This window comes from Rousettus aegyptiacus, unplaced genomic scaffold, assembly GCF_014176215.1.
Source record: "Rousettus aegyptiacus isolate mRouAeg1 unplaced genomic scaffold, mRouAeg1.p scaffold_m13_p_2, whole genome shotgun sequence".
Classification (NCBI taxonomy): Eukaryota; Metazoa; Chordata; class Mammalia; order Chiroptera; family Pteropodidae; genus Rousettus; species Rousettus aegyptiacus.
The window spans coordinates 138,522,131-138,543,651 of NW_023416295.1; the positions used below are offsets into that span (position 1 = coordinate 138,522,131).

Below are 21,521 nucleotides of genomic sequence, written 5' to 3' on the forward strand. Positions count from 1 at the left end.
GTTTAACATGTTCCTGATGGAGAAATTTCTAATTGCCTACTTTCTAACTGGGGGGGAAAAAAAAACATGTTTCCATGTCCTCCATTATTTCTTTGATGTAAATTATATGATTTATTGCACTTAGTTTTTTTTTTTTTTTCCTGGAGAGCACCCTTTTTGAGTAATTTATCCTTCTAAACCCATCTAAATCAGTGGCCCAGCTCTGCCTGCTGCCAGGTGTCTTAGGACTTAGGACTGTCATTCTGAATTGGATTCTAGCTTCCTTTAAAAAGATCTCTGTTGAAGAGACAGTTCTTTTTTTTTTTTTTTTAAGAATTTAGTTTTTTTTTAAATTGTCAATTTATCTTAATTTGAGATTTAGGATAAGATACTTTTTAAAAAAAGGAAACATGGTACTAATCATTGGCTGAGGTGTGATTTCTTATGTGTAGATTTTGGAGAAATGTCTATGGTAGCTTTTGCTGGTTGACGTTGCCTGGGAGTGAGACGTCTCTTTACTTTCCCTTCATTAGAAAATTTGAACTTATTTCACTTAATTAGATAATTACAAAATATAACATCAACTAATAATGACTCTTCAATAACTATTCACAAAAATATCTTTAGGTACAATTTCCAAATGAAAGTCATGACTTGATCTTTAAGTTTAGAATGATATTCACATTCAGATCTCCACATGTAGAAGTCATAAAAAAATGTAAAGGATATTCTTTTTCTAAAGTAATAGAGACAGGTTGAAAGAAAAGTTACCCTGATCAGTGCCCATGTGCTGCATGTAAGATAATTATTTCAGTGGAGACTTTTGCTATAAATGAAAAATATGGAATTATCTAGAACAGTGACTATAAATTTTAAAAATAACAATATGTACTGGCTTCATGTTCAGAAGAAAATGAAAAAAAATGTCAAAAGTGTAGAAATGTAGTTTATGTTATTCATAGACCAGCCTCAGAAGTATTATTCTTTAAAACAAAGTTTTAGATAATAGTGGAGAGAATGAAAGGAATATGTGTTCAGATATATTCTGTTTTAGCTTGATAAGATTAAGTCCCAAATAACTCTACCATCTGGAAAATTAGCACAGTCCTCTAATTTTTGACGTCGTCCTCCCAGCAGGCATCACTGCAGTCATTATTAAATTATCACTTTAGGTCACCACCAACTCAGTTTCCTATTCATCATGACCTTCTCCAAAGTTGCTATGACAACAGTATGGTAGTCTAACAAAGTGACTAGTTAAGGCTAACTATAAATAGTATGAAGCACTTGTAAAAATATTATTATTGAATTTTGAGACCTCCAGCTATTTACATAATTTTAATGAAATTTACTGAGATGTAGATTACTTCCAGGATTGAATTATTGGAACCAAGGATAAACATGTCCTATAAATATGGCATAGAGAAGCCTTTGCATTCAAGTTACTTATTGCAACTTAGAGTCTTGTACTTTTATGGCACAGTTTATGGTATATTTGTGGCAAAAGAAAAAAAGGAGAAAAGGGAAGAACAAATGTTAATACTTTAAACTTCTCAAAGAAGCTATTCAGGTTTTCAAAAGAGAAATTAATGCTATCTAAAGCTTTCTGCCCACAGTTCATTCTATAATGTAAATTATGAGCCTCTCTATTTCCATCTGTATGCTCATCTCTTAGTTTGAGTAGCATGTAGGATAATTTATGGAGGACTGTTACTGAATTAGCAACACATTTACTTACTCAAGTAATATTCCTAAAAAAAGAAAATACAGTGGCAATCAAGGTATTATTTTGTCCTCTGTGAGTTCGTTTCAGTACTTTATTTTCCTCAGTTGGTGAACTAAAACAGAAGAATAGGGAAAAGATAAAGGTTTGTGGCAAAATCCAAGAATCTTATTGTAGCTTCTCAGATCAAGTTCCTGATTCTGAGTGAAATTTTAGCATTCCTGAATGGTTAAGCTATTCATCTCTAGAATTTGGTCATACATTGTTCCTTGAAACTTTAAAAACCACTTTTTACTGGAGAAGGTTTAGAATTGATGTTAAGTGTACCCGTGAGAACGTGTACCAAGTTCCATGGGAAACAGAAGAAAAAAAAGAGACACCTTCATAGTGGTGATCTTGTTTATTTATAAATGGCACATACTGCCAACATGTGTAATGAAATGCATTTTGCTACAATTATCATTTAAATTGGTGTCCATAAGAAGTGCAATATTTGGCAAAGTTTCCAAGATAAACTCCTTCATAGATTATTCCTCGCTTAAGGATTGTAGGTGATGCCTTCAGCATGCTTATTTTTCAATTTCAAAGTCCCTAAAGACAGTCGCTTCATTTTCCTTTCTTCAAAAATCAATACTACTTAATACAAACAGTCCCAAAATTTAGAGATTAAGTTGAAAGTGCCAAGTGTCTTATAATCAGATCCTATGCAGTCAATATTATATTATGAAGAACAATTGTTATTTACAATTGAAAATAGATGTAACCAAATCCTTATGGAAACTTTTTTTTTCCTTTCTTTTTCCCCTCTATGACCACCCTGAATCAAGAACTGCAAAAGCAAATCCAATTCCAGAAAGCATTAGCAAGGAATGTTGATTTTACTGGGGATATTATAGATAAATAGATGAAGAAAAGTATGATATTGTACCACATTTACCAGTACCTGGTCAAAATCCCTATCAAACGTTTCCAAACTCTTTCTCTAGCAATTCTTCAACAAAAATACCCCCTCAGTCACATGTCTGACACCCACTGCCTCCTAGCCTCTCCTCCTTTGCTGCTTAGAGCAATTTCTTAATTCCAGATATACCCTTGTCCCAGCTCCTCTCGTATATACTCCCACTTATCACCAGTTCAGCAAGCAAGGCATTCTATCCAGGGTCATCTCATTTTAGAAGACAGCAGGGGTTTCTTGACATGTTAGCTAGAGAAATCTGAGCAGAAATGAAAATTTCATGAGAATGATAGCAATCGGAGTTATTTCTAGTCCCATTTCCTGAAATGCATGATAAGCTTCAAATGGTCTCCTCTATGGGAAAAATATTTAAACCAATTTTCTTCATTTGACTAGCAAAACAAAGCATGATCTACTTTGCTTCTCTGTACTAATTAGAAAGCAACCAAGCTTTAGTTTTCAAACCAATAAATACAGAATAACTCATTAATTTGAGGGTAACTGGTACCAAGAGCCAGCGCACAGCTGTGGTAGGCCTGAACATACTGTTTCATTAGTAAGCACTGAAATCCAGCTCGAATTAGTTTTAGCAAAAATGGAGGATTATTAGAATATTGGGATAGCGTAGACGGCTGGCAGAGGAGCACCTGGAACCTGGTAACACGGGGAACATGTAGGACTTGAACATTGGAGTTAACCTCCAGGATTCTCCACATTCTGTCCTTCATTTGCACCATTTCATGGATAGGAATATGACACCTGTGTCTGAAGAGGGAAAGGAGGCTTTTAATTTGCTAATTCCACTTAGGAAAAGGCCAGGGATTGCCTCTGACTTGTCCATCTTGTTGTCGACTACACCTGAGTCAGCTGCTGCAGTAAAAAATAAAGATGCATTGTTTAGCTCCGGCCCATTTCACTTACACAGGGAGAAAAGCAGAGTCTTGTTGCAAGGAGGAGAGGCATTTGTACTGGCTAGACAAAACCGTAAGTGGCAGAACAGTCATGCTTATATTTAGGATAAGTATTCTTAAATTTATTAATGGCTCGACATTGTTTTTTAATTTTAAAATATGATGCATGTCTAACTTTGTGTGGAAAATGTGGAGGTTTAAATTTTTAATGCAGTACACATAGTTCTTTTACTTTACAACCCAAACTGGCAAAGATTTCTATACATTTTTTATAATGCATGTCGAAATGATCATTATCAAATCACACTATTCTTATTTGCCTTCTTGGCTCCATCTGTCTTTTCTTGCAAAGAGACTCTTGTTCATGTTAAAATAGATCATTTCTTGAGGCTCTAATTATGTACAAGAGGAAACACAGCTGTGAATTCATCATTGTCTTTGAATCTTCCATGTATAACTTTTTAAGTATACACTCAGTGTTAGCTGCCATACAGACAAAATAATCGTCAATAGTCCTGAATTCTGTTATGGTTGCCACTGGCAAAGATAAATTTGCTGCTGACTTAGAGATATGCATATGTAGATAAATTTAGATGCATTTGAAAATGATGCTGATAACTCTGGAGTCCTATACTTGCACCATTTTCCAGAAGAAGCTGTTGGGTATCTTAGATTTGGCCTAAGAACAATTTGCCCATCAAAAGGGATTTTTTAAGGATTCAAAGGATTAGAAAAATAATACTAAAGAATTAAGCAGAAAGAAGGAAATCTTTATCTGGAAACAGTATATTTGATTTTTTTAAAAAAATAAGTAAATAAATAAATATATTAAAATTTTCCACAACCGAAATTTATTTAATTGAGATAGAATTTGGAGAATTTTTCACTGCTTTAAGCAAATCATCATTAAAAAGGATGGTCTTCATATTTTCAGAAATCATACTATTGCTTTAAATAAGAGTTACGATAAATTAAACAGTGAATTAAGGGAAAAAAGGCAAATAAATCAATTTTATTTAACAACTCCTATATACAGTACAGTCTGCTAGGTACTTAGATTTCTCATCTCAATTTCACATATAGCTGAGAAGTGTATTATAATTCCCCTTTCAAGGATATGAGAATGAAGGCTTCAGAGATTAAGCAGTTAATCAAAGGAACACACCTCTTAAGAGCCAATATTCAAACCTTATTTGTAAGTTACCTATTCATTGATCTAACCAAAATTTGTTGAGTGCCAATAAGGGGCCAGGTAGTATTATAAGAGCTAGGAATACAATAGGGAAAACAACTAAAAGACCGGAACTCCTTTCCTCGTGGAGCTTAAATGAAAATGTCGTGAGTAAGGCCTTAGTTGTGATGTTTATCTATTGTAGACACACATCAACTGGTATGCCTGGTCCTCCATCAAATCAACCCCTGGATTTCCACTGGATTAGTTCCAAACTAAGAAAGCCTAGGCCCACATCTCGTCCATTGTTTAATGGCTCTCTTCTGTTTCATTTTAGTGTCTGATTTGATCTCGGTCCTGAGCCCCAGAAAGAAATGAGAGTGAAAGCCATTAACCATGTAATTGGTCATCCTAAATTATATTCCGGCTTAATGTTTGATTCTTCATTCTGATTTTTTGTCCTGTTTACAGTTTCGGTGTGGTGACTTCTGTGATTCCAATTATAACTCCGAATTGAATACATAATTCATGTTTGATTCCATAAACTAAACCTAAGAGGCATTTAGCTTGTTTTGAGAAGAGGCTGACCTTTCCTAAGGCAAACTATGAGAAGAAGCCCTTTTAATTCTAGTTTATTCTTCTCCCTCAAGTTTAATGAAATCATACATATGTGACCAAAAACTTCTGAAGGAATTATGGATGTAGATGAAATCTGAGATTGTTGATCATTTCTGCCTTGGGGATGAGGAAAGCTTTCCCAAACAAATCTTAATGACTAGATAGTATTCAGACCATGGAGTAGGGTTGAGGGCATCCCAGGCAGAGGGGCCAGCAGGACAGAGCCAGAGACTCTGAACATTGAGGCTGGGATGACAATGGGGATTCGAGGAACTAGATGTAGAGAGATTAAATTACTTGACGAGAGTCACTTGCAAAAACCCAGCTTTTCATTCAAAGTTCAGGGTTTTTTTGGGGGGGTGTGGATAAATCATTCCTTTTTGTTTTTTAATGTTTCACATGTACTTCATTATTCAATGATGTCACATTTTAATGGGCACGTAGTGCTTTTTCTTGGCATCATTTATGCATTTGTTTTGAAACAGTTCAGTATTACACCAGCTTTGATGATCGCTGATCTCTCCATTCTTTTGAGTGACTCCACCAACAAGGGATTGTATACTCTCTGAGCAGCAGCTTCACATCCCTTCCCCAGCCCCTGGCAACCACCATTCTGTGCTTCTAGAAGTTTGGCTACTTTAGATAGCTCATGTAAGTGGAATCGTGAGGTATTCATTCTATAACTGGTTTATTTTACTTAGCATAATGTCCTCAGAGTTCATCCATGTTGTAGCTGACACGATTTGTTTTTTATGGCTGAATAACATTCCATTGTATGTATATATCACATTTTGTTTATTCATCCATTGGCTATTGTGAATAATGCTGCATAAAACATTGGAGGGAAAATATTTCAATTCTTTTGGATAATACCCAAAGAAGTAGGATTGCTGGATCATACAGTATTTCTGTTTTTAATTTTTTTGAGTAAACTTCATAGTTTTCCATTGCAATTCTACCATTTTATATTCCCCACCAACAGTGAACACGAGTCCCTATTTCTTTACATCTTTGCCAACACTTTCTTTCTCTCCTTCCTTTCTCCCTCCCTTCCTCCCTCTCTCCCTTTCATCCTTCCTTCCTTCCTTCCTTCCTTCCTTCCTTCCTTCCTTCCTTCCTTCCTTCCTTCCTTCCTTCCTCTTTCCTTTGATAATGGCCATCCTAACAATTATAAGGTGATACCTCATTGTGGTTTTAATTAGCATTTCCTTGATGATTAGTGATCTTGAGCATTTTTTCTATACCTGTAGGTCATTCGTATGTCTTCTTTGGAGAAATGTCTATCAGATCCTTTGTCTATTTTTTATTTAGGTTATTTGTTTTTTTTTGCTGTTGAGTTATATAAGTTCCTTGTGTATTTTGGATATTAATCCCTTACCCAATAGATGGTTTGCAATTATTTTCTTCATTCCATAGATTGCCTTTTTAATCTGTTGTTTTCTTTACCGTACGGAAGATTTTAGTTTGGTATAGTCCCACTTATCTATTTTTGCTTTTGTTGCCTGTGCTTTTTTTATATCCAAGAAATCATTGCCAACACCAATAACATAGCTGTTCCCTGTGTTTTCTTCTAGGAGACTTACAGTTTCAGGTCTTATTTTTAAGCTCTTTCTTTTGTCTGTGCATATTCAGTTTTCCCAACACCATTTATTGAAGAGACTATCCTTTCCCCATTGTGTAGCTGTACTGGCTAGAGCAAGCTGTCCCTACTCTTATTTTGTTCTCAGTAGCCCCAAGGCATCTAAACCATGTCAGTTTCACCAGTGCTCTGAATCAGGCGGACAGAAATCAGTGCCTTGGGCAGCCCTTTGAAAAGCCAGATTGTTGGGTGCAAGCTTCACTCTATATACCTACCCCACCCCCACAGAAGTTATGAGTCAGGGGCGTTCTCTCCTGGTGCTGAACCGTGGAGCTGTGCTGGCCTGATAAAGGGGCTGACATGGGTAAAGTTAAATTGTTCTTCTTGCCCATTTCAATGTGGGTCTTCTTGGCTTTGTGATGGTGTGGGGTACTGCAACTTAAGTGAATTCTAAAACCCTCATAAAGGTATTTGGGCTGGTATATCTTTATTAATTCGGTGTTTCTGTGGAAGAACAAGGGCTGAGACTTCCTATTCCACCATCTTGCTGATGTCTCTTTTTAAAGTTTAAATTAGCTAGGAATTTCTATTACAACAAGAGATAAATAGAATAAAGATAAATAGAGCACTTATTTCTGATAGAGCTTCTCCAACTTAATCAGAAAGCTGTTAAATGAAAGGATTCTAAGATAATGTGTTAAATGGAGCTTTACTTCATATGGTCATTAAATTACTATTAGATAACTGCAAACCTCTTTAAGATATTTCCTAATAGACTATTTGAAACTTTTTTAAATAAAGCTTTTTAGATGGAAGAAACTTTTTAATGTTTATATAAGACCCCCCAGTATAAATGTTAAAAGATAAGAAGTCTTTCTTATCAATTGTGCTGATTAAGTAGAAGACTCTGAAGACAGACTGTTTGAATTTAAATCCTAGCTCTGATCCTTCACTTAGAGTGCTTCACTTATCTGTTTCTTAGTTTTTTCATTTGTACAATGAAGATAGCAAAACTACTTTTAAGATTTGGGGAAATATTAAATGTATTGATATATGCAAAAACTTAGAATAGATTTTAATTCTTTTTATAAATACCTTTAGCTTTTGTTTTGAGACAAGTCATTTCAGAGTCACACATGCTGTTGTTATACAAAAGCCTTTTATAATTGATGAAAACATTTAAATAAGTTGATGTGAACAAGTGAAGCATAATAAACGATACTCAAGATAATAATGGGGCAATTAAAAAAGAAAACCTTAATCATTTGGAGGTAGGAAATGATAATTATAATTGACACCTGACAAAATTTAGTCTGTTTAATGAATCAGCAATAAAGACTACAGATAGAAAACAAAGTACTCACTGATTTAGAAGCATGAGTAAAGATTTGTTAGTCTCTTTTCCTGAGTCTGTACCAACAGAGATTAAAAGATAAAAAGGATTATTCATTTGTCATTGTAATTCCAAAAATGTTTGATATTGGCGTTTAGGAAGCCAAGGACTTTATCCTGTTCTTCATTTAAAATGGAAGATTTAAGTCACAGCGAGATAACTAAAATGATTTAACTTTTCTTCCATTTTGGTCTATCACAAATATTCTTGATGCCCACTAACATGAGTAGCTCTGTTGGAGCTGAGAAATATAGCAGATGCTGTTGATTTCCTAGGTAGCTACCACCTTTGTACTCAACCATCCTCCTTCTTAATGGAATTATACTGTTTTTCAAGTATCAAGCAGCCATGTATTTTGTAAGGAGTGAATTTCAATTAAAACAATCGTGGAAATTCTAATTCTTCTTACCAGCAATGGGGCATATGATGTAAGTCTGGCCAATGTGCTGCTAGAAGAAGTGCTCCTAGGGGGCTTTTGGGAAAGTTTTCATCATCCTAAAGAAGAGGCACAAAGAAGAGATATTCTCTCTTCTGACTTTCAACATAGTTGAATTAGGATGTAATGGTCACAGCCTGTCAGTGTCAATCATAAGGAGAAATGTCTGAGATAAGTTGGTAGATCAATGATTGTAGAGATGAAAGATGGAAAGACATGGACCCTTGATGAGGTCACTGAATTAGGGTTACTGGGTTAGACTATTCTGGAATCACGCAACCTCAGAACTTTTCTTTTTATGAGTTAATGATTTGCCTCATTCTTTAAACCATTTTTAGTGGGTTTTATATTACTCGATACTGAAGATACCCTAATTGACTCAAGAAGAGGGAAAGAAGCACCTATATATCTACGTGAACAGGACAGAACTTCAGATCCCCACCCACCAACACAGGCGAACCTTTTTTGGCTGAAAGAAAATTTCTTGTCTTTAAAATAAAATAAAGATAATGTGTTGGTGAGAAAACAACAAAGCAACCACCAAACTCTTCAGGATCTTCTTGGTAGGAAAATCTGAAGGGTTTTTTGTACAGTATTCAGTCTTATGGGAACATGTCTTGAAGCCTTGTCTATAAATAGTGACCCCACTGCCTATTTGCTTCATGACTTTGGGCCAATCACATGACTTCTCCAAGTCTCAGTCTCTGGAGTTATTTTTGGGAAGGTACGAAGCACAGGAAGTAGAGACAACAAAATTATAACTTTTGGGCTCAACTACTGAAGCTCTGGTCAAATACTTTGCAGGATATTTCCTATCTAGAAGTGTGTGAAGAGTTTAGTCATACAGGGTCATAGAGCAAGGAACTCGGGCTCTGTAGTAATCCCCCTTTTTCTGAAGGGACTATACTCCAAGACTCCGCAGGGGATGCCTGGAACTGCGGATAGTACAGAACTCTGTGTATAATATGTTTTTTCCTATACATGCATACCTACGATAAAGTTAAATTTCTAAATTAAGCATAGTAAGGATTAACAGTAATTAATAATAAAACAAAGCAGTTATAACAATATACTGTAATAAAAGTTACATGGTCTTTCTCGCTCATAGCCCATCTGGTGATCGAGACAGCTACTAAGTAACCAGTGGGCAAGATGGTGCAAGGTTGCATCAAGCTATTCAGAATGACATGCCATTTAAAACTAATGAATTGTTAATTTCTGGAATTTTGCATTTAATATTTTAACGCTGCACTTTACTGAAACCATGAAAAGTGAAACCGCAGGTTTTGCTTGCTGCAGTTTCAGTTATCTGTGGTCAACCACAGTCGAGCAATATTATTGAAAATTCCAGAAATAAACAATTTGTAAGTTCAAAATTGAGCACCTTTCTGAGTGGTACAATGAAATCTAGTGACATCTCACTCTTTCCTGTCTGGGATGTGTGCAAGTCATCTTTGTCCAGTGCATCCAAGCTCCCCGCTTGTTAGTTGCTTAGCTTTGTTCTCAGATTGTTGCAGTGCTTGTGTTCAAGTAACCCTTATTTTACTTAATTTTGGACCCAAAGCTCAAAAGTAGTGATTCTGGCAATTTGGATATGCTGAAGAGAAGCCATAAAGTGCTTCCTTTAAGTGAAAAGGCAAGTAGAGTATGATAAGATATTTTGAGAAAGGCATGCACACACACACACACAGAAACCATATTTACATAACTTTAATTACAGTATATTATTATAATTGTTCTATTTATTAATTATTGTTGTTAATGTCTGACTGTGACTAATTTGTAAATTAAACTTTATCATGATATGTACATATAAGATAAAACAGTATATACAGGGTTTGGTATTATCAGCAGTTTCGGGCATCCACTGAGGGTCTTGGAACATATCCCCCATGAGTAAGGGGCGGGGAGCTACTGCAATTGTCAAGAAAGATTGCACCACTCTCTCTCCCAGTTAGTATGAGAGGGAGGAGCCTAACTTTGATGGATGCCAATTAGCACAAATTACCTTATCACAAGGAAACAAACATTTGCAAACTCAGTGTGCTGGACACATTGATCAACTTCTTTCCTTGTTTTTCCCTTGTCTCATTAATGGTTAGACCCTCCAGTAAAATGTAGGAAAGAAGTTGTGAGTTTAGGCATCTTTGTCTAATTCCCAATATCAGTGAGAGAGAGAGAAATATTTCACTATTACATTTTATGTTTATGGTGGGCTTTTTGTACATATCCTTATCAGATGAGGAAGTTCCATTCTATTCTTAATTTTCTAAGAATTTTTATCATCTGTGCATGCATGTTCAATTTTTTCAGATGTTTCTATTTGAAGCATCTATTTAAGAAATTTTTTTCTTTTTTATTCTGTTACTGTGATGAATTAAAATAATTGATTTTGCATCTTAACCAATCTTGCATTTTTAGAATAAATGCAACTTAGTCTTGATATATTATCCTGGGTTCATTTGATAGTATTTTTACTTAGTATCTTATTTATATTCATATTTCTTTTTGGATTTTCATATCAGTTTATGCTGGCTGTGAAAAAAATAAAATCAACTGGGAAATGTTCCTCTGCTTTTCTATTCCTTAAAGTTTGTGTAAGATTGATATTATTTCTTCTTTAGATGATGAAAAGAATTTACTGGGAAGCCTTCAAGGCCTGCAGATTTCTTTGTGAGAGAATAAGAGATTCAACATCTATAGTCTATATAGGACAATACTGGTATTCTATTTCTTCTGTCCATTTTGGTAAATTATATTTCTCAAGGAGTTTGTTTATTTCATGAAAATTTAAAGATTTACTGACAAAGTTGTTTACAGTTTCCTCCTGTTTTTTTTCTAATGTCTTTAGAATATATAATGCTATACTGGTAATTGCTGAAAAAGCTGTTTTTTTTCCCCCCCATTGAATTGTCTTGGGACTCTTGTTGAAATCAATTAGGCATAAATGTAAGAGTTTTCTCTAGGGTCTCTCTTCTACTGCATTGATCTACATATCTGTCCTTATGCCAACACCACACTATCTTGGTTACTTAGCTTTGTAGTAAATTTTGAAATCAAGAAGTGAGACTCTTTCAACTTTGTTCTTTTTCAAGATTTTTTGGCTATTCTGGGCCCCTTAGATTTCCATATAAACTTAGGAGCAGCTTTTTCATTTTGTAAGAAAAGCAGCTGATATTTTGATAGGGATTATGTTGAGTCTGTAGATCAATTTGAAAAATATTTCCATCCTAACAGTTAAGTCTTCTGATTCATGAACATGGGCTGTCTTTCTGTTATTTAGATTTCTGACTCACTTTCTATCCTCCCCTTCAGTATTTATTACTGAAAGATGTGTCTTTCACATTTGTTGCCAGTGGATGCCATATCTGTGCTCTTCACAAAAGTTAGTAATTGTAGATAGATTTTAAAGAAGACAGTCTCATGGGATTATGTTTATAATTTGGTCTTAGCTTATAGCCCTTGATTTTAGTTGGACATTGGACATGATGCATTGATGTAAAAACAGAGACCTTGTGACATGAAGATAAAATCTGCTATCTAGATGAAAAAAAAATACAATGTTTTGAGATTTTCAGTGTACAAGTCTTGCATTTCTTTTGTTAAAGTTACAGCTAATTATTTTATTCTTTTTGATGCTATGGTAAAGGAATTATTGCCTTAATTTTGTTTTCAGTGTTCATTGCTAGTGTTCAACTTTTTATATTGCTCTTATATCTTTCAATGTCAAATATTTTTACAAGTCAAAACACCGTAATATAATTTCTTTATTCATGAGTCTTTTTGTTCTGTTCTGTACATAATATAAATTTATTCAATAAAAGGGGAACTCTGTAAAATATTTTTCACACATGTTGAAATATTCCAACATGGAATTATAGTATTCCAAATCTTGTGCACTCTTCAAGCTATTATTATGTAATTTATTTAGTTCTTCTTTGTTTTTAGGAATAAATTTTAAACTCTATCTTATTGCAAGCTTTAGTTTCAAGAATTGCAAATCACTAAAGACTTAAGAAGCTAAAAAATTTTGGTGCTCTATTCAATGAATAATTTTATTAAAGATTTATAACTGTTTGAAAATGCAACCAAAATTTAGAGGTTTATAAAAATGTTCAATACCATTATAGGACAGTTATATTGATTTTTTTCAAATACTCAAAAAAATCTGATTGATGGCAGATAAAGTGAGTAGTTTTTACTGAAATGTTCTGGTATTTAGCATCAACTTTGTCTCATGTTATAGTTCAGTTAATTTAAATAAATATATGTTTAAGTTTTGACAATTATGTCTTCTACTTCAATTGTTAAAATATCACTGCCTGTTTATATGCTACATGAATTATGCACTAATTATCTTAAGTGCTTGATTGCTGAAAGGACTTAGAAGACTTAAACAGTTTCTGCTCACACAATAGTTCTATTATAGGCTAAAGATACAGTGCATCAAGAGCAGGTGAGAATTTGACTTGAAAGCATTCTAAATAATTTTAAGTTCAGGTTGTTTTTTTTTTTTTTTTTTTTTTTATCTTCACACTGGTAGATCACACAGGATGCTCTTTGTCTCCAGCTCTTGAACTGTTACCGGCATGTGTATGAAACTTTGAGTACCAGGAGGCACAAAGTCTGTGCTGGGGTCTTTTATAGTGAGTTGGTTACTCAGGCACATTTATTCTATGTGATCAGTTATAAATGTTAAAACCTCTAGGCCTCAACAAAACCAGAGGCAAATTCATGTAATTGCTAAATCACATTTTTGCTAACCAGTTCAAATCAGCTCATATATTCTGCCTTTGAAACAGCTTACCAACTTATGGTTACAAAACACCATTTGGCTTTAGTTAGTGTATAACCTTTGGAATTATCTTCTCTGCCAGACAAAAATAATTTGTATTTCTACCCAATAAAAATCATTTTTATCTTACCTGTTACAAATTGACATTTGACATTACAGAATTACAATATATCTGGGTCCTAATCAGTAGTAAGTTGAAGAAAATTTTATTCCTTTTGGGTCAGATGACACTTAGGCAGGCTTACTAGAAAACCCTTAGATTAACAAAGAAGGTAGTAGTACAGTCATCTTTTTGTCTTACTTACATGTTTGGATAACGTTTCTTAACAATTCACAATGCTCTAAGCAAGGCCAGAAGTCCTAGACCTTTCCTTGTCGTGGAGGCAGGGGACACGTATACTTATGGTGAAAGAATTGGTGCACACTTAGGTAGGGACCCAGCATCTCCTGGTTTAGGTAAAATATATATTTCGATTTTATTAATATTCAAGAGGTGGTTTCAATATTTAGCAAGTAAATACTATTTCGTCAAAATTATATGCTGATTTTTGTTTACTGAAAAAGGTACATCTCTAAAGATGAGAACTTAATCTTGTTGTTGATTGACTCTTCCATAATGAAACTGACTACAAATTTCGTCATTTCTATGTTGTGTTTTTGTAGTCTTTTTACAAAATAACAGATTTTAGCATGGTCTCTGGACTATTCAGTTAAAATGCTCCAAAAGATTCTAATATTTTATTATTTTTTTCTTTGTTTAAAGTGTAGGTGACATACAATATTATATTAGTTTCAGATGTACAACATAGTGATTTAACATTTATATAACTTATGAAATGATCACAATAAGTCTAGTAATCATCTGTAACTGTATAAAGTTATTCCGATATTATTGACTGCATTCTTGCTGCTATACATTACATCCTCATGACATATTTATGTTATAGCTAGAAGTTTATACCTCTTAATCTTCACCTTTTTTGCCTATTCTCTCCCCCAACAGTTTTAACTAGACAAAAAGTAATATATAATTAATAGTTTTACATTCTATGGTAAATTTTAGTTTTAGTTTACATTATGTTAATGAAATCTAGAACAACAAAATTCTTTTAACATTATCTCCTCATATTTGTAAATGTTAATGAGCTGGGAGAAAAACAAAATAATACGACCTTTTACTTTAAGGAAATTAAAACAGCATTTTGGCTCTGCTGACGGCGATCTCTGAAGAATGACTTTCCAAGTTACTACCTTACACTAAAGATGATGGGATGCTCTCTTTCAATTTGCAGCTATGTAGAAGAGTATTTCACTCCCATACATCACCATGGAAACATATGTTCCTGTAGAGAAAATAAAGTTTTAAAAAATTTAAACATTAAGCTTAGTTCAGTCTGCCTTTCTAAATCCTCATTGAGTCGAGAGCATGAGGTCCTCAGAGGTTCTGTGGCATGTCGTGGAATGTAATTGTAAGATGGCTGTGTTTGCAATTCACATTCTCTGTGGAAATCTTCCCAGGCCAAATGTTCATGCTTTTCAGAATAGAGATAAGTACTTTTATTAGAAAGAATGTTATTAATCATTACTTGACAGCAATTAAATAAGGCACAAGGAACCATGACACCTTCTGTCACCATTTTGTACTAAGAACTCTTGGAACAATTCAGATTTTTTTTCCAACTAGTAATAGTCACAATACAATGTTCCTCCACAGGTCAAGAATGCTCGCAAGAGTTGGGATCCTTTCTTATAAGCCAAATACTCATGCGAGTTCTACCTGGAATCTAAAGCTCAGTAAGATGTTAGGTATTTAGACTTGAGCAGTATAGAGCACTGCTTTAGGATCCTGCAGCTCTCTTTCTTCTGTTCTCTAGTTGCCTGTTGATGTTTATTTGATTACCTAATTCTCTAACTTGTGAGAAGAAAGAGACTTGGGAACTGGGGAAGAGTCTTGACTATTTAAAAATATAGATTTTCCTAATGCTAATGAACCTTATTTTTTTCTAAGATGAGGGTTTCTGCTAATATATATATATGTGTATATATATTACATTATATATATACATACATATATATATTCATTCATTCATTCATTCATTCATTCATTTATTGATTCAGCAAAGAAATAGTGGGCATTTATTCTATGCCAGATGCTACGGGTGGGAAAGGAGCATGCACATGAACAGAACATGTAGAAACTCCTAGTCCAGTGGAAGTTAATGTAGAACCCTGGATGTGTAAAAGGTGTTCTCACTCAGAAGAAGTCTTCTGCCTGCTTACTTGTGCTAATCTTGTAAACAGGATTAAAGAAAGTCTAGTCTTTCAGTGAGTAGGGAAGGAATTGCAGTGAAGATACATTTATTGATTTAGATTTCAAATGCCAGACTGAGAGTGACTGCCTCACACTCTACAGCCACAGATTACAAACCATGGGACCAAGAGCTTGAACTGACTTCTTTTAGTTTAAAAGACTAATTAAAACTAAACCCCTCATGCCTCACCTTTGATCTAGTTTGATCGTCTAGAGATGATCAAGTCTCACTAACCATCCATTTTCTTCAAGACTCTCATTTCCAAAAATTTCTGTGCATCCCCCATTCTAACTAAATCCCCATGCCTCTTCCCTCTAAAATCCCTTCACTATGACATCTTAAACTGCAGAGTTGTGGACAATAAACTCTCCTGTATTTGTCTCTTTTCTGAAAACTCTTTGATCCCTTGCTTTATGAGAGCTTTCTCTGATACCTTTCAAATGAAGGAAGTTTTCTCCTCGGAAACTTAATGTAACTTGGAGCCAAGAGGCAGGATAAATGTGTCATTTGTTCACAATCGTCCTTCCTAATTCTTTGTTTAAATAAGATAATTCTTGAAATTCATGTCACGTCATGGAATCAGCTGCTAACCTTCCTTATTGCTGCCGTCCATAAACCACCACATCCTTTACATTCTTATACTGTAATTTTTCTTCCTTTCCACCTTAACCCCATACTCTTCTGGGTGACTTTATTATTCTGGTAAATGACAGACCTTGGACCCAAATATATTGGTCAGAGAAGAGAATCCCCTGTAGAGAATCCCCTGTATAAGAGGAAGAATTTATTCTGGGGTAACAAATAATTTGAAGAATCACTGGGAGATCTAGGGGGTAAAAACAATTTATTAAACTTTCAGTATTAACTCCCAAAGCTGTGCTGGGCATCAATCCATAGGATCTGTTGCCCTTCTCTGATTTGGAAATTACCAGTGCCAGAACTACACCATTACTGCCAGGATAAAAAAAAAAAAAGAAGAAGAAGAAGTTGCTACTTTAAGGAGATCCCTATAATTTAACTGCTTTGATTTACACCAGCAAAATGTGTGCCCTGTTTTCTACCTCTTGACATCACAAAACTAGTGATTGGATCTTGCCAAGCACTGCCTCTACTACCCTGCTGGCCAGGAGAAATAGAAGCAGCATCAAAAGCATGGGATCTGCGTCGGTTTTGCCTTCCAAAAACTTGGACAAACAAGAAGACGTTAGAAGGGAGTTCCTCATATTTCCGACACCCAAACCCTTAAAGTTACATGCAATTTCACAGATCTTCTGAGTCTCTCTTCTTGTCAGATTGAAATAGGGATCCTTGTTTCTACTAAAATCAAATTCTTCTACTTGTTCTCTTTATTCTATCTTCTCTTTCCTTCTCAAGGGCTTCTCTGTGTTCTACACTAGTCCTCACATCACCTCTATAGTGATTAAGTCCCATCAGTGAACCCATCTTAAAAAACAAAAATCTCCCTCCACAGCCACAGTGATGTGCTTTCTGTTCTTCAAACATGCCAAGCCCCTTCTGCCCTCCAAGTATTTGCTCATATCCATCTATCTTAACTTGGAATATTTTCCTTAGTTCTTTCCATGGTTAGCCTAGTCTCATAGCTAATGTCTCAGTTCGAGTAAATCAGAGAGGTTTTTCTCTGATGACTCTCTCTCCCATGTCCACCTCCTTCAATTACCATCACACCACCATGCTTAGTCTCTTTATAATTCTTATCAAATTCTAAAATTGATTTATTTATGCATTTATATAATCCTTGGTTTATGTGTTTACTTAACTAGAATGTAAGCTTATAGGGCACCTACTATATTTTCAGTCTTGTTCACTTCTATATTCATACTACATTGCTTGGCACAGAGGAGAAGTTTAATAAATATATGTTTAATGATTGAATGAGTGTTAGTGTACCATGAGGAAGAAAATGGTGAGAAGGACCTTCAAGGGCTGGGACAAAAAAGTCTTCCATTCCACATTTACTTCCCTAGTCAAAGTTTTGAAGCTCACAAAGAGGGGTACCCCTCCTTCCTCTTTCTGGTGCTGGCCTCCTCACAGTGGGTGGAGAGAGTTCCTAATGTAACAGTGCCCCACATCTACCTTTGAACTCCTGCAATATTTCTTTGATTTCTCATTTCAGAGAAGCTCTACTTTTTAATGACATCTTTGATTTATGGAGAATTATTTATTTTTAATGTCACCTGATTTATGACATAATGTTTCTGGTGTTTATTTTTCAGCTGCCCATCCTCTCTTTTAAAAAAAAAAAAATCAGGATTTTTCCTTTTTTTCTTTCTTGTGATAGTTTTTGGTACAACCCACATTGTTTCCTCTGTTCAAATTAGTATTACTGATATTTCAGTGAGGGTTATTTTTCTTGGACCAATAATTTGTTTATTCTGTATTGCATATTCTTTCTGTCTGAATTGCATATTCTTTTCTTAACAGAAAGTAAGAGTTTAATATCCTTTATTGTTTTGTCTCATTAAGTTCTGAGTCATTGCCTCATTTTCTTGTTCTGTTTAAAATAATTAAGTGCTCTTGAAGAAAGGGAAAAAATGTTTTAGTTGTAAGACCATTTTGGTTATTAGAATCATGTCTGGTTTCCAAATCATACACTTTCAGAATTAAATAAGACTTTAGATATCATTTACTGCAGAACTTTCCCCAATGTATGCCTCTCCTCTTGTATCCCACAATAGGATAAGCACCATGAAGACTGAGTGCATGCCCATTATGTTTGCTGCTCTATCCCCCACATACCAGCCTGATGCCTAGCATATAGTGGGTGTTCATTAAACCCTTCTTTTTTTTTTTTTTTGAATAGATAAATGGAAATATCCACTTGGGCAACATAATTTTCAAGTTCACTAATATTTTGAGAAACTTTTGGCCCCAGGAATCAAACACAAAGATGTTCACAACCTTTTTCCTGAAAAGCAAAATACTGTGGAAGCATCTACCAATAGGAGAATGGGTAAATAAGTGTTATATATTCATTTGATAGAATCCTATATATAGTGGTCAGAGTGGATGAACTGCAGACACACTTATCAACATAGATGAACCTCAAAAATATAATTTTGAGGAAGGAAAACCAACTCATAGAAGAGAATAAAGGAATTATTCCATTATCTGAAGTTGAAAAGTATGACAAACATACAAAATATATGTTTCGGGAGAGATACGTTTGCATAGCAAAAGTGTAATCAAATGCTTGATTATGGGAAATTCAAGTAATGTTCCCCTGCTCCTGGGTGAGTGCAGGAGCCGCCTAGGAAGGCTACGCAGGGGACTTCATGGCAATATTTATTTCTTAAACTGTGCATTGTTTGATTTTTATTATGGCCTTTGTTTTATTTTTAATATTCCTTTATATGCCTGAAATAGTTCATATTAAATGTAAACCCCCAATGGACAAATAGAATTGAGCAAGAAAGATATATTCTTTCTTAAAGAAAGTGCATGTGAGCCTCAGGGAGACATTCATTACATTTTGAATAGATTCTCTAAAGACATAAAATGTAACTTTCATCAGTAATATATGAAGAAATAATTAACAATGTCAGCATCTTAGATTTCAGCTAGTATAACTTGGTATTAAGTATTTTTTCCCAAAATTATTAATTTCAATTATTGAAAATGTCAGAAACCATCACGTTTAAGTTTTTGTAATTTCTTGTTGAAACAATATGAAATGTCTAGAAGAAAAGATAAGTGTAGCTAGAAGTGTTTGTAAGAAGGCTGAGTTTCTGATAAATTGGCATAGAATTTGAGTCACAAGAGTTACTTGATTAAAAAGTAAATTCTACAGTTTATAGTAGTAAAATTCTAAATTAATCACAAATGTAACCCAGGTTGCCCAGCCTCACCCATCTCTGACATAATTTTGCAGTGTAACAGAAAATCATATTTTTAAAGCTTCTTTAATTGTCATACATTATAGTTTTGTAAGGAGGAGAGCTCTGAGTGCATGCTGTGTGCCAGGCAATTTGTCTGTACTCTATCACTAAATCTTCATAACACCCTTCTGAGGTTAGGTACTATTATTATCGGTGTTGTGTAGATGAAGAAAATGAGGCATAGAGAAAAGAAAGAACTTCGTCAGTACCTCATGACGACCAATTTTAAGCCTCGTACAGCATAACTGTTATCACATACAGAAACAAAACAGAACACCCGAAATTACGGGCAATGGAGGGAAGTAGAAGATTGTCTTCAATATGGGTAACAATAATGGGGCAGGAGCAGCTAGCTCTGAATTGATTAAAATTTTACTATAGAACATGCCAGTTTAAAATTCTGGCCTACAGATTTTGAAAATGCTTTTTCAGCTGGAGTTTGAGAGCCTCGGGTAAAGATGGTTGGATATCATCAGATAGGTATTCCTCGCAGACACCTACGCCGGGTTGTTGTAAGAACGACTCCCGGGCCAGAACTGTGCGGCACACTTGCCCTCCGCGCGCCGACCCAGTGCCTCCCTCGGATCAGGATCCCACCTACTGTTCCATTTTGTCTGATCCCACCCGTGCTGGGCCAGGTTTCCAGCACTGAGACCTGGAAGTCACAGTGTGTGTGGAAGTCACAGGTGGTGGGGACAACCAGAGCTCGGCTACTGGCTACCGTATGAGTGAAATAAGCTGTGGGATCCTCTCTGTGTTCCCAGCTCCCGAAGTCTGAAGTCTGGGTGCACTCTCGCGTCCCGGCCTCGTAGGAGCGATATCCCCAGTCTACCCCTTGGCGGGGTTGTCAGAAGGTGGCCGACTCTAGCTTGCTCTAGATTTTAGGGCGAGGGGTGGAAGTGGGTAGACATTAGCTGCCTAAGAGCTAGAGGAACAGTAGGTTGCTTTATGCCTTTTCCTTCCACTTCAATTTGAACATAGTCCTGGCCTGGAAGTATCAGGAAAAATGATACTTAAACCAGGGTCCTGGCAGGATCCTGGTGGTGGAGGCTGTGACCTAGTGGGAATTGTACAGCTGCCAGGGTGTCCACCAGGTTTGGGAATCCATCCAGCCCACGAATAAATCCTCATATGTATAGTCAGGTGTGGAGAAAAGGGAACCCTTGTGCACTGTTGGTGGAAATGTAAATTAGTACAGTCACTATGGAAACAATATAGAGGTTTCTCAAAAAATTAAAAATAGAACTACCTTATGACCCAGCAATTCTACTTCTGGCTCTATATCCAAATGAAATGAAATCAGGATCTTGAAGAGAGATTCCTCTCCCATTTTTGTTGCAGCGTTATTCGCAATAACCAAGATATGAAAAGTCTTAAGTGTCTGTCAATGAATGAATAAAGAAGATGTGATATATTTGTCACATATATATATATATATATATATGAATATTATTCAGCCACAAGAAAAGGAAATCCAGCCTTTTGCAAAAACATGAATGGAACTTGTAAGCATTATACTAAGTGAAATAAGTCAGACAAAGAAAGACAAACACTGTGTGATACTACTTATATGTGCAATCTAAAAGAAGTAAAACTCATAGAAACAGAGAGTAGAATGGTGGTTTCCAGAGTCTAGTGAGTGGGTGAAAGAGGGAGATGTCAAAGGATAGAGACTTCCAGTTATAAGATGGTTAAGTCCCAGGGATCTAAGGTATAGCATCGTGACTATTGTTAACAACACAGTATTACACAC

At 35.2% G+C, this 21,521-nt stretch overlaps 1 protein-coding gene across 6 annotated transcripts in view; it reads left to right on the forward strand.

The window, feature by feature from the left end:
* LOC107514213 (maltase-glucoamylase, intestinal) overlaps positions 1-21,521 on the forward strand; it is a 177,340-nt gene that overhangs the window by 46,315 nt on the left and 109,504 nt on the right. The window contains exon 1 of one of the 6 annotated variants that reach the window (XM_036236623.1): positions 18,734-18,843. The exons of the other annotated variants lie outside the window; for them this stretch is intronic. The gene's annotated coding sequence lies outside the window, so the exon portion shown is untranslated. Of the gene's footprint in view, positions 1-18,733; positions 18,844-21,521 lie in introns of those variants that run through there. 6 annotated transcript variants of the gene reach the window in all.